A 13,495-nucleotide genomic window follows, 5' to 3' on the forward strand; every position below is an offset into this window, starting at 1 on the left:
GGTGCTTTTCCCACTATCAAGGGTGAGCAGGACTCTCATAAAGTGTTTGGAGCCCCACTCAAAGTCTGGGTGTGTGGAATGCCAGAAGGAAGGGGTCAGACTAGAGAAGGGCTTGTCTGTAGTCTGCCATCTGGAATGGAGTGGGAATGGAGGTGGAAGAGGGGCTGGGACAGGCAGGCAGGCAGTGTACAGACACCCAGGCTACAGAAGGAGGTAGGACTGGAATCCCCTTTCCTGTGTAAATCTTGCTCTGCTGCTGCAGGGAGACTGCAGGATTTTTGTGTGAAAGCTAAACCCTCTGGTCCCTGAGATGCTGAGGGGATGAGTTGAGGTGAGAAGAGAGGTGAGTGGATCACCTCCCTGTCTCTGGGAGATTGTGTATTGTTCCCAGCCTGGTTTTACTCAGCTTGCCCAGAGTAATTTCCACACTTTGAGCATTTCCCCCAAACAAAGTAGCAGCGAGATATCAAGGTGGCATCCAAGTAATTGTTCCATGGACTTTTTTTTAATACTGCTTGTTTGCTATATGAATTAAGGACTGAGTTCATAAGGCTTTTCAGACATTAGGGCCAGTCTTATGGTAAGAGTCCTGCCTTTCACTCCAGAAAGGGGAATAACACTGCTTGAAGAACCCTTTACAGTTGGAGCTTCCCTCAGCGTAAAGTCGGGATTAGATGTTTCAGGCAGTGCAAATGCATGGACTTGTAATGTGTCTGCTCGGGTCCCAGCTAATCCCAACAGGTGCCATGCAGACATTCTGCACATTAAAGATTTGTTGTGGGGATGAGGGTAAAAATAGCAAGAGGCTGGGAGGAAAAGTACATTTCAAAAACAATTTTGTTCTGCACAGGAATTCTGTACATGCAAACAAATTTCACTCCTACACAAGATCCACAATCACTAATTTTATTTATGCTCATATGCAGTTTGGAGGAGAGTCTCAAATATGCCGATCCAGCATTGTTGGATTTAAAGAAATTAATAAAAACAACTCCAAGCAGCTGGTTGAAACAATTATGCTTTTCACAGAAAGCCTTGCAGACTGCACAGAAAGTTATGAAAATAATCCTTTCAATTAGTGTGTGGTCAGTGCACCTGCAAAGGAGACTTGTCCAAGTAAAAGTATCAACTAGTGTCAATGAGAACAATTCATGAATTCATCATGAGGGCCTTTTTCTATTACCACATTTACACAGATGTGAATCCCTGGGGTGCAGACACCAGAAGGGTAACCCTACTGTAATCCAAAGAGCATGAGAAACATGAGCTCAGATCAGGAAACCTATTAATTTTTGTGTATATTTGACTTCAGCATCTTTTCCCCTCTTGCACACACTGCATTTAATAATCATATCTATCTGCCTTCCTTGCACTTCTTAGCTCTCTAGTAAGAAATAACATATTAATTTCTGGTGAAAAATGACATCAGCTAGAGGATTCTAGAAGACCAAAGGGATTTTCAGCTCTGTAATTTTATCACCTGTACCACAGTTGTAAATGAGTTCATCAAGCTGGTAGAATAATACTCATATTGTAGTGCAGTTTTAACCCACTGGTGCTGGGTGTGTGCAGCATTATTATGTACTGTCCAATGGGTTATCTCAGTAGAGTGACATTAGAGGGGAACAACTGAATAATTTGGGGAAAAGTGTTGAAAGAATGGAAAGTCCTGAAGCAAAGACAGCTGAGATGAAAGTGGAAGTTGCATCAAGTGTATATCATGTCTTCTTTGCCTTGATCTTCTACAATTTTCTTTTGCAATTATGTAAGAAACTCATATTTCTGTAATAACAGAAGCTTGCATCAAATGATAACAACTCTGTACATTTGATCTATAAAATGAAGAAAACCAACAAGGTTGTAGCTCAGTAAGTTCCTGAAACAACATAAAATATAAAAAACAGAGGGCTGGAAGACTGCAATGTTTATCAGCAGCTTGTTGGTAGGAGACATTATTTTAATAAAAGTTTGTATTTATTGACTTCTTTTGTATCTGAGTATAATATTCTAGTGTTGCAGCACACAAAGTAAAGGCCAGCAGGGTGTATGTCAAAAAGCCAGGCCACAAACGGATTGCTCTGATATCAAAGACCTCTGCACACTTTGAACATTTAGATAAACATTAGTTTATCCAAATAGCTTGAACAGTATTTTCCAGAAAATAAAACAAAATGAAAATGTGGCAAGACTTTGTAAAAACTGCTGTTCTTTAGATTTGGCTACCATTAGCATATTTTCTTTTTAATTCTTAACTAATAACTAAGAAAAATGCCTATTGGTATGGTATCATATGATGTGGTACATGCTTCCTCATGGCTTCCTTTTGTATTCCCTGCAAACAAAAGGCAAGTAGAGGTATTTGTAATGTATTCTCTGTTGTATGATGAGACCACTGAGAAAGCCCCGTGCAGCTGAAACGCCCATGATTGAGCTCTGCCCTGGGATTTGCTTCACCGTAAACACAGGAGTCAAGGAAGCTCCAGAGCTGCTGGATGTCAGTGACACCCCTGATATTGGAAAATTGACTCCATCTCCACCTCCAGGGAGGGGGTGGGATGCAGCAGGACCACATTGTACACATCCTAGTGAGCAGCATGTGTGCAAGCCAAGATGGAGATGGAGGGAGTATGTAAACCACAAGTAATGCTTGGAACAGTTAAATGGTATGTAGAGAGTACTGCTAACAAGATGGTGAGAAAACCTCTCCTTCACCACTCCAGGAAAGTTAGTGTTTCCTTCAGCATGGAGGACACCATACTTGCTGGTATCTTCTGAAATATCAGTTTTTTCTTGCTGAGTCTAAGAAAGCGTTTTGCCTTCAGTCAGTAGAATTCAGGAGTGTTAATGAGAGCAGGGTTTGGTCCAGAGGTTTTATTTCCCTACTTGTCTTTTGCTGGAAAAGAGGCTCAGTTCTGCAGTGCTTTGTCCCTGGAGAAGTCATTTGCACCTGTGCAGCATGTAGGCAGCCCTGCCAAATTGCACGGAGAAGTGTTCGCGGTGCCAAACGGGCCTTGCTGATTTCTTATTTCTTAGCCCATTTTTTCCTTTCTTGCCTCTCTCTGATGCATCTATTCAGCTCATTCGAAAGGTGTGCTTTGCAGCATTTGAAAGCAGTTTTCCACTGCGGCAGATGCGCACAGTTCTGCGAGGGCCAAGAGCAGAGCTCGTCAGCCAAGCCAAAGCACAGCATTTGCTTCCAATGCACGCTGGCAAGTCATTTCTCATGGATTTCAACAAAAGATGGGATTTAGCCCATCATCCTCCCCTCATAGGATTGCCATTAAGGCTCGGGCCATGGGGGAAATGGTGAGTGCTTCCAGACTGTTAATCACTGCGTGTTTACAGTCTTGGAAACCAGAATTAAAGATCCTTGGAAATCCAAACCCGGACACTTCTAGTCCTGATTCAGTATTGTTTAGTCCCAGAGCAGAAACCTGCCGTGGTGCTTTGGCAGGACTTTCTGGCCCTGCTGTGCAGGTGTGAACGGCCTCTCTGCCGGGGAGCATCCCCGGGATGCAAACCCTCTGTAGCCTGGCCAAGGTGACCCCACTGCAGCCACCGGAGATGCGAGCTGGAAGAGCTGCTCCACGCATGACCTCCTTTCATCACCCTTTCGTGACCATCTCAGGAAGCTGACTGCTGTACTGAGATAACTTTATGCTTCTTCTTTACAGCTGGTTGGGCTTGGAAGGGTTTAGGGCTTTTTACCTTGGGTCATTTTTTTTTTCCCTAATGAAATGAAGAAGCATTGAAATCTACATTTTCCAGAGGAGATGTGACAAAACAGATTTTAAAGTGTATCATTACTGTTCTCTGAGTATTTTATTTCAGCATAAGAGGAAATACCAGCTGGTCCTATTGTTTGACATCTAGACTCTTTTCTAAATTAAAATTTGATACAAGCGCGTTTTTGTAAGGCAGTATTTTGAAGATACTGACATCTGTAAATAACTAGTGGCAACAGACAGTCCGGTTGAGGGTAAAGCTGGCACTTCCTACCCATGGGCCCTTCTGACTGTCCACAGAACTGCATTTCTACAGAGAAAATATTCTGAAATGTTACTTCTGAAAAGTACTGGAAAAAAAAGACACAAAAATTGCTTTATCCATTTTCTTAGTTTAACTCTACGGAGTTAGTCCCTTTGTTTTATTTGTATAACTGGATTCTGTAAGTATTCAATACAGCAGCTTGCCAGAGATAAAAATTCATGTCATTCTGATGCCTCAGTGGGATACCATCTCTCCTCAAAGACTGTTGTTGGAATTTTTATTTTTGAAAATAATTGGATCCCAAAAAAACAAAATGTGCTCTACTGTACATGCTGTGTATGTAATCCAGAAAGTCCTACAGAAGCACAATTGTATCATTTTAGTGGCTGAAGGGAAAGTTCTACTCATTTCAGGTAAAACTGAACTGAATTCAGCTTCTCCTTCAACCAGAAAATGTCAAACTACAAAGTTTGACCTTTGCCAAATGATTTCTTTCCAGCACCTAGAAATCAAAGCTGGATTTGATCTGACCTCACATGTAGTTTCTAGAGATCTGAAATGGTACCATTTGATGACTACTGTGAATCCTGCCTGCCTCCAGAGGAACTGCAGCTGCTCCATGGCAAGGCACAGGCGATGGGCAGGGTGTGTCCCTCACCACCAGGCACAAGACAGCAGCCTGGCTGTCAGCATCACCACCTGCAGCTGCCACACAGCTGTGTCTCAGCCCCAGGTGGACTGGAGAGAGGGTGCACCTCCTCCTCCTCCTCCTCCTCCCAGCCAGCATCCCATCCACTGGGTGGGCATGGGGAGCTCAGTTCACTTTCTGCCATAACACAGGCAGGAGGCTGTAGCAAGTCCCTGCTTTGGGAAGGGGCCACAGGTCAGGTCCTACAGCTGCTGTAAATAGTTGCAGCACTGTTTAATTCAATGCAGCCTTTATTTACATCAGCTGATCTGGCCCCACTTCTCCTGTTTTCCTGTGCTTGTTTCCTTTAAGATATATATTTTATAGCCTTGTAAAACACCACTGTATATTCCTGTATAAACTAGTAAAGATATAAGCACAATGTGATTCTGTGGTTGTTATTACAGCAGTGCCTGGAAAGGGACCCCAGTGTGCCAGGCTCTGTGTGGCTCTCTGAGTGACAGGGAGTTCATGTCCAAAATAGGCAGGGCAAGCAGCAGGGGGAGGGAGGAGGGAATGGAACAAGAGAGGTTGGTCCAGCCAGGAGAGGAGAAGCAAGGCAGCAGGAGACAGGGGTCAAAAGGAATGAAGCTGTGCTGAAGAGCCGTGTGCAGGAGGGGGAGATGGGCTTTGGAGCAAACAGCAGTGAATGGCTGAATATGGCCAGCAAAAACTGTTCAAAATACTCTGGCATCTGACCCAGCTGCTCCTGCAGCTGTTCTGCCTGTGCTTGCCTTTGCCAGGCTTCTTCCTGACCCCCAGGCAGGAGGTGGTGGGAATGGGTGAGAGGAATGGGGCAAGAGCACACATAGAGATGCAAAGGACTTTTCCCTGAAAATCTCTAGGTCCAGCCACTGAAGGTAGGAAAATGGCTCTTAGAGCCCCAAATTCCCTCCTCCTTCTCTGCCACCTTTCAATGTGGCTTGGGGTTCCCCAGTTCCCAAAGCAAAGTACTAGAAATAAATCCTGGCAAAGGTACTGGTTCCTGTGGGCAGTTTGGCTCATCTGCCCTCCGGAGGGAAACCTTCCTTCTAAGGAAGAAGAAAAGGAGAATATGCAGCTAAACCATCAATCTGCCTCGGTGTCTCCAAGTGTTCAGAGAAAAGGACTTGCTTCAGCTGGGCAAGCTGGGCAGGATATGCAAAAGAGGAAGAAGTGAGTTTTTTTACCATGTTATGTCTGGGGTGCAGTCATGGACATCACATCAGCCTCCCAGCCCTAGGAATGCCCAAAGAGAAGAATGTCTGGTGGGTTCTCCACAAGAACACCTGCTCACAGTCTGGCATAGATGAGCTTTCTGTGCCCTCTCTGGAGGAGAGGATTGTCATGTCAAGACTACAGCAAATGATGAAGGGTACAGGCTCTCTTCTATGGGCAGCAGTGTTCACCAAGTTTGTTTTCTCAGATTATCCTGAAGTCCAGGCTGCACCTTGAGCACAGGGTTTCACCACTATATGAGGCCAAAACACAGCTGTGTCCAGTCCTAGGACAGATCCTTCAGAAGAGAGGGAAAAGAGAGGAAAGGTGCTGCAGCAGGACCAACTCAAAAAGATCACAAATTACAGATGTGAAGGAATTTCAGAAATAAACACATACTGAAAACAGAGAAATTATTTTGAAATAAAGATTGCTTATGAATAAGGGAAGGGCAAAGGCAGTGGCTGGAAACAAAAAATACAAGATGAAAGTGAATAATATAAATAAAAGCAAAACAAGAGAAGAAATTCAGTTCTCCTACAAAGACTGGCTGCTGGATGATAATCAGTGATTACTGCAAGTGCTGTGCCTAGAGTTGCAGGTTTGAATCTGAGAAAGGTCAGAAACAACAGGGGAAGGACAAATCACAGGACAGACAGGAGGAACTGTGGTATAAAGAGAAAAGTTGTTTGTTTCTGTTGGTGAAACGCATTCAAGAGCCTCAGGGTGGGAGATTTCTACATGAAGAAAGGCAGAATGTTGTGCTTCTGCTCTGCTTGCTCTTCGAGCAATCCAAAAGCCCATCAGTGCTACTCCATGGCTGCCCCATAGCAGCCATGGAGTAGCACTGTCCTGGGCTTGAGTTGATGATACAACAAGCAGGACTTACTCTTTCAGGCTTTGGGCTACTGATGTGACTGCTTGTCTTGCAGAGGAGAACTGAGGAGGTGCCTGAACACATTGCAAACACATCTGCCTAGGCCTGGCAGTGTCAGTGTGCTGAGAGACCGGATGTAAAAACATGCTCACTGGAGCATCTGCTGCTGACTTTAAAGAAATGCCTGATTCTTCTTTGTTCCAACATATTTCACCACTGGCTTGCATAATAAAGGGCAAGGAGAGATTTTATTTGTTCTATCAGGAAAATACTGGTTTGCCTAACCCTTTGTTTCAAGAAGGTTTGATGATGGGAGGATTCTCAGGTCTACAAGGGAATTTCTGATCAAAACACATCAAATTCGTGGATTTCTGAGGCTGGTGGAATGCAGGAGGCTCATTCAAACCCAGCAACTGCCTTTCCTGGGCTCCTTCAGTTTGGAGTTGGTTTGCTGCGCACAAACATGCATTCCTTGGCATAGAAGCCTTCCTCCTGTCTTCCGGCACCCTTCAGGAGTACAGCCTGCATGCTCTCTGCCAGACTTTCCCTTACAGCCTCTCCTCCTGGCAAGAGAGGAAAAGCAGAGTCAGGGGACAGAGCAAAAGCGGAGCAAAGGCGTGTGAGTGGTGGGGCCATCACTCCTCATTACAGGGCCTGACGTGCTCGCTTGATGTGAGTCCTGCCTGAGACTCTGTGCAACAGCAGTGCTTGAAAGGACTGTTACTTCATTATTCCCATTTTAGTCTTTGACCATTTTAACCATTTTGTTTATTCCAGGCAGCTATCTGCCTCACTTACGCTGCATGCTTTCGGGCTAAGTGTGCGAGGTCAGAACAGGACAAAATCCAAGGCAATGAGCAGAGGATGAAGTGCATGGAAAAAGGATGATTTCAAGTTTTACCTCCTTCAGCTGGGTGTAGCTTTTGTACCTTTTCAGGGTCGGAACAAGGGATGTAGAATCAAAGACAGGTGGTTACATTTAGTGCAAGTAATTTACTAGCCTCCTGAATTTTCCTCTTTTCCCCCCTGGCACCTCAAGCATATTCCACCAGGGGCTCCTATATGTTGTCAATCATCTAAAGAATTTATTTGAATAAACATCTTATGTCAACCTGAGGTCCAAAAGGAAAGGATCCCAGCTCAGGAGAATAAAGTGCAAAAAGTATGTAGAGGAGCTTTCAACAGTAGTAAAAATCAGCTCTCTTGAACAAAATTGTAAGGCTCCAATAATAGACCTTGATGACAAGCAGAATTAAATAAAACATGAGTGATGAAACCCTGTAATGTTTATGGTGAGGTAGTCCAGACAGATGATTATTAACTGTTACCAAAACAGTGTCTTGGCAGTAGATGTGCAGTAACCAGGATGGAGACTGGTAGCTAGTTTAAATTACTGGTAAAGATCTGTAATAAGTTTCAAAGAATCCTTTTAACACAATGGAATAATAGCATGAAATCAGTAATTACGTGTGGGGGTGAATAGTGCCTGACGTCATATTCAGAGGAAGGAAAGGGGTAATTTCCCATTTCACTCTGACTTGCTAGCAAATATCTAAGGAGTAGGGTTGGGTCTCATGTCACTTTTAGCTAAGCAGCCATGAACATACCATGTCACACCCTGCTTGGAAAAGAAAAAAAGAGGGAAAAAAAAATTATGGTTTTTTGCTCTCTGACACACCTGGAAATAAAACATCAGTGATCCCTAGACGTAATTGACTGAGTGATTCCAGTCTGACTGAGACACCCAAATCCAGCCTGTCCCTTGGCCAGGAGCAGTGACGCCTGTCAGGCTCAGGGCTAAGTGCTGAAGAAGCCTTTGGGGACCAGGAACACCTACATCTTAGCTAGGCAGGCGCAATCCATAAAAGCCTCCATCCACACAAACGAACTGTTTCTGACCCATCGCAGATCCCCAGCACCGCCACCGCCTGCTGCAGGCAACTGCTGTTTACGTCCCTTATTGACAGGCTGCTCTTGTAAAGGCTTGGGAGCCCTCAGGGAGATGGATAGAAACTTCCAGGACTTGTCACCCCGCTACAAAACAGTGCTTGTCTCACATGTGTGCTGGACTGTGCCTTATGTACCCTGCTGCCTTAGCCTTTGCAATGCTCAGAGCCTGTGGTCTGCAGCTCCAAAACCTTCTCCCAAAGCTGATGAGGCAGTGTTTTCCAGACTCCCTTTGGCTGTACTCTCCCCTAATTGCTTTTATGCTTTTGTTTTTCTGCTGTTATTTTCAGGGGTCTGCACCTGCAAATCCTGGCAGCGTTGTTAGGACAGGGCCTCATGGGAAGCAGCTCCCACTGCTGTGGGATTTGACCTCCTCTCCCCCTCCTTCTTTGTCTCTTGGTTTGTATATTTTAGTTTATATTACAAAAAACCAAATATAGTCCACAGCAAAGCTAACAATAATAACAACAAAAGTAATAATAAATAACAATATACAATAATAATAAATATTCAGTAAATTTTATTCAGTAATGTCTGTACACACCAAAACTTAACAACCAGTCAATGTGAAATCTTTGCACTTAATTAGCGGGCTTCAATCAGCACAAACAGTGCTCTCCTTTACAAAACAGTAATGCAAGTCCATGCAGCCAAATGGCAACTTTATCCCAAACTCTTAATCTCATTCTGAGACTTCCTAGCAACTAGCCCAAGTGACATACATAGTACCAAATTAACTGAAATTTGATTGTTCAAAAACACGAATATCTGTTACCAAGATTCTTTTTTAGTACATCACCCTGACATCAATCCTGAAGTAAAATACATATAGCAATGGTTGTAAACCTAGGTAACCCTTGTTAGATCCATGCATGCTTCACATTTCAACTCAAAATCCAAGCATGTCATACAAAATAGTGCAGCTGTCTTCAGCAAAGATCAGCGAGCTCTGTCTGTTTTCAATACACAGATGCATGGCCCCACCATGTTAGTCCCATACTTGGATAGGAGACTTCTCCAAAAGCCATCAAACATCCTCATGTTGTCCTAGACCCCATGCCTAATTCTAGTTCTTGCTGAAGACCCAGTTGTGGGCATTTCTCCTGGATTACAAGAGTTTATTGATCAGGTTTTGCCATTGCAGCTGAAAAGAACCATCTAGCTGAAAGCAATTTTTGAGTCTGGGAGTCATTGGTCACTCCACAGACCCAACACAGCTGGAGATAGGACAAGGCTTCAAGACATATGTAGGTTTGGTGTTAGAGTCAAACTTTCACTTGCCATCAAGCCAGAATTGGAGTTGTTGCTGAATCAAGGTGGTACTTATAAGACAGGTTTGGGGATATTACTATCAGGCTCCATCTTCTGTATTCAGATGTAGTTTGACATCCCTCACTGGCCTATTCTTGGATTTAGAGTTGGGTTACATTTGTTCAGGGGATGAGGGTTTGGCTGGCATTAGACATTAGTCCTAAGTTACTGTTCAATCCAGAAATAATTACTGAGCTATTTTAATAACTCTAAGAAAAAGTGCCAGGGAGCCCATGGTTATTTTGGTGTCTGTCAGGGTCTCCTGAATGAATTTTAGAATTAAGATTTATTCTAAGATTTAAGACGTGATTTTTTTTTCTGTTAAAATTCTACCTGCCCATCACTTAGTCTTTTAGATACTGGTTTGCATTCCTCACATTCAATCCCTTCCCCATTCCAGCACCCACCTGGCTCAGTCACCTGGTAAACTTTCACACTACCCAGTTCTCTTTTTACAGGTGTGGTGCAAAACCACAGTCTGAGCCCACAGTCCCCCTCAGTCTGCCCCTGCATTCACCTGTGTCATTCAAACTGGAGCTGGGCTTTCTGCTGCTGAGAGTGAGGTGAGTGGTGCTTTTGTGGGAGTGTTTGGGCCCACAAAAGGTGCACTAGGACTTGCAGTTTACTAGAAAACATGTACTGGTTTTAATATAATTTTTGTGTAGATGGGGTCGATAGGTTCCTGGTGTGGAAAATGAGACAACCTCTCTAGATCTCCAGCACTAACTGTGACTGTGGGTTGCTGTAGACCATAGCAGAGATCCTCTGACCCTCACCTCTGTGGCACTGGCACATGTGCTGCTATCAAGACCATGCTGTCATCAAACCAAGTGTCTGCCTCCTGTCTTGCTTGTGCACAGAGATGTAGAAACATCTGCATCGCTGTGGTTCATCCCCAGCCAGCAGTCAAGCCCCACACAGCCACTCACTCACTCTCCCACCAGTGAGACTGATGAGAGAATCAGAAGGGTAAAAGCCAGAGAACTTGTGGGCTGAGATAAAGACAGTTTAAGAGAGAAAGCAAAAGCTGCACACACAAGCAAGCAAAGCAAAACCAGTAATTAATTCACTGCTTTCCCCCTTTATGTGGGGGATTTTATGAGCATGATCTTTCATGGTCTGGAACGTCCCTTTGGTCAGTTTGCGTCACTTGTCCCAGCTGTGTCTCTTCCCAACCTTCCGAGCACCCCCAGTCCCCTCTCCACCCTGGAAGTAGAAAAATCAGGAAAGGCCTTGGCTCTGTGTAAGCCCTGCTCAGCAATAACAAAAACATTATCAATCCTGTGTTCAGCACAAATCCAAAACACAGCTCCCTACCTGCCACCATGAAGAAAATTAACTCTACCCCAGCTAAAACCAGCAGATGCAAGAACTGACCTTCTGTTCTTGGGCGAGCTGAGATGAATCACACCGTCCTTGGCTGGCCCTCTAAGCATGGGTGGATCCATCCCAGAATTTCATTTCAGTAGCACAGTGAAATGAGCATGCTTCATTTTCCCTGCTTCTCAAGGTGTCTCCAAAATAACTTATCAGCTTACCACCCGCCACCTGACTGCTGGAAAGCTGCAGTCCACTGCTGATCCTATACTCAAAAGTATTTGAACAGCACAGAAAGACTTCCCCAGCATGGTGTTAAGTACAGGCCAAATTCACATCAAATTGATCACTGCATGACAACAGCAGTGTCACAGGCACATAGCTTTCATTGAGTGGTAGGGAGAACTACTTAATTTGCAATATACATTTTCTTGTTGCTGCCAGAGACCCCGAGTTACGTTCTTTTGCATGTACAGTCTGTGTTGCCAGAAAGCTCCCAGCGGCCCCCTGGCCCACAGCTGCCTATCATTTATTCCACACACAAAGTATGAATTAGCATTCTACTCCAATTTTAAAGCTGTTCATCATTAAAATAATTTGGATGAATAAACAACACATTGGACAAACTTATGCCTATAAAAATTGTTAGGTACTGTAGGGTTGAATCTTCTCAGTCCTGTTGTTTCTTCTGTGTATTGTTTTATTTTCCTTTTTGATCTTTGCCGTAGGTCTTTTCTTTCCTTATTTAATACCCCTCCCCACTCTCAAAGGGCTCAGAGTTTTCCTTGCCCCAGAAAGCAAAGGACAATACATCAAATCCAGATCTCTTGGAAAAGAGCATAATGCACAAACCACAGGAGCAATGGGTGTTCTGAGAGCATCTTTTCAATGCTAACTTTGTCCCCCACTTTGATGCCATGTACTCTTTTGAAACATGGTGAATCTCTGTTAAAGGCTCTACCTTCTGGTTTGTACAAGGCAGATCCTGTATCCTTGTAAAAGTTAGCAGTACAGGATAATAGAAAAAGTATGGAGAAGGCTTTCAGTCTAGAGGAGAAATTAGAGTTGACAATCAACATGCCACCCACTTCCTATTAAAAGATAGTGGGTTTTTGCTAAAGCCCTGAGGATTAAATCCTAGCATTACCTTTTATATCAGCTTTAACAAACATCTCCCACAAATCACAAGCAGATCTTCAGATAAATTAGACTAATTCCTTGTGCAAATTGCAAACACTATCTCTCTCCAAGAAATTGTCACAGTGCAAGGAAGGCTGCGCTGCTTTCTGTGCTCTCATATCCCCTTCATTTTTTCTCCCTGCTTGATGTAATCCTTGTCAGATTGTCAAAGAGCATTTGCACAGTCGGTACTGGAGATGAGTCAAAAGGCATTTTTACAAATTGCTGAGCCTGGATGGAAGGACCGTGGGTTGAACTGCCACGTTCCCATGGAAGACACAGTCCTCTCACTACCAAGTTGCAGCACATTTTTGAGAGGGACCATCCTTCCCCTGCTGCTAGGCACCCAAAGGCTGTAATGGCAAATGGACCAGAGCCTTTTCTTTGCTTTAGGATATTTGGCTGCCACGTTTCACATCCACACAGATAGTCTTGTATCCTCGAAAAGATGGCAGGACTGCGGAAATAGTCCCTGGCCCTGTGGGAGTCCTTTGAGCAGGGCTTGGCACTGCCTGGAAGAAGGTGAGTTGACATCAGCCCCAGCCTGGAGAAGAGCCTGCCAGCAGCTATGCAGGCTGGACAATCCCATGACAGTGCTCAAGGCCGTGTTTGTTTTTAGTTACAAACACTAAAAAGACTTAAAGTGTAAGCACTTAACCACTGGTGAGAATGATCAAACAGGGCTGGAAAATCTGCACCATCCTAGTTTTTAAGGAGACAAAAGCCATCTCAGCCACACTGGCTAGAGACTGCCCTGAGAATAAAAACTTCCTGCTCCTTCCTAACTCTTAACCCAAAAGCCCTTATAAAGAAGCCCTGAGGTGTCAGAGTTTCCAACACTGTCAATACAGGTAAAAAGGAGACCCATTTTGGTATCATAAATTGCTTCCTGGAAGCATTCAAAAGCATCCATCTGTACTGACAGTAGGGAGAAGGCCCTGCTTTGGTTGAAGAGCAGAAGTTACCTTCACAGAGCTGGAAGTGAAGTA

This window comes from Serinus canaria, chromosome 3, assembly GCF_022539315.1.
Source record: "Serinus canaria isolate serCan28SL12 chromosome 3, serCan2020, whole genome shotgun sequence".
Lineage (NCBI taxonomy): Eukaryota > Metazoa > Chordata > Aves > Passeriformes > Fringillidae > Serinus > Serinus canaria.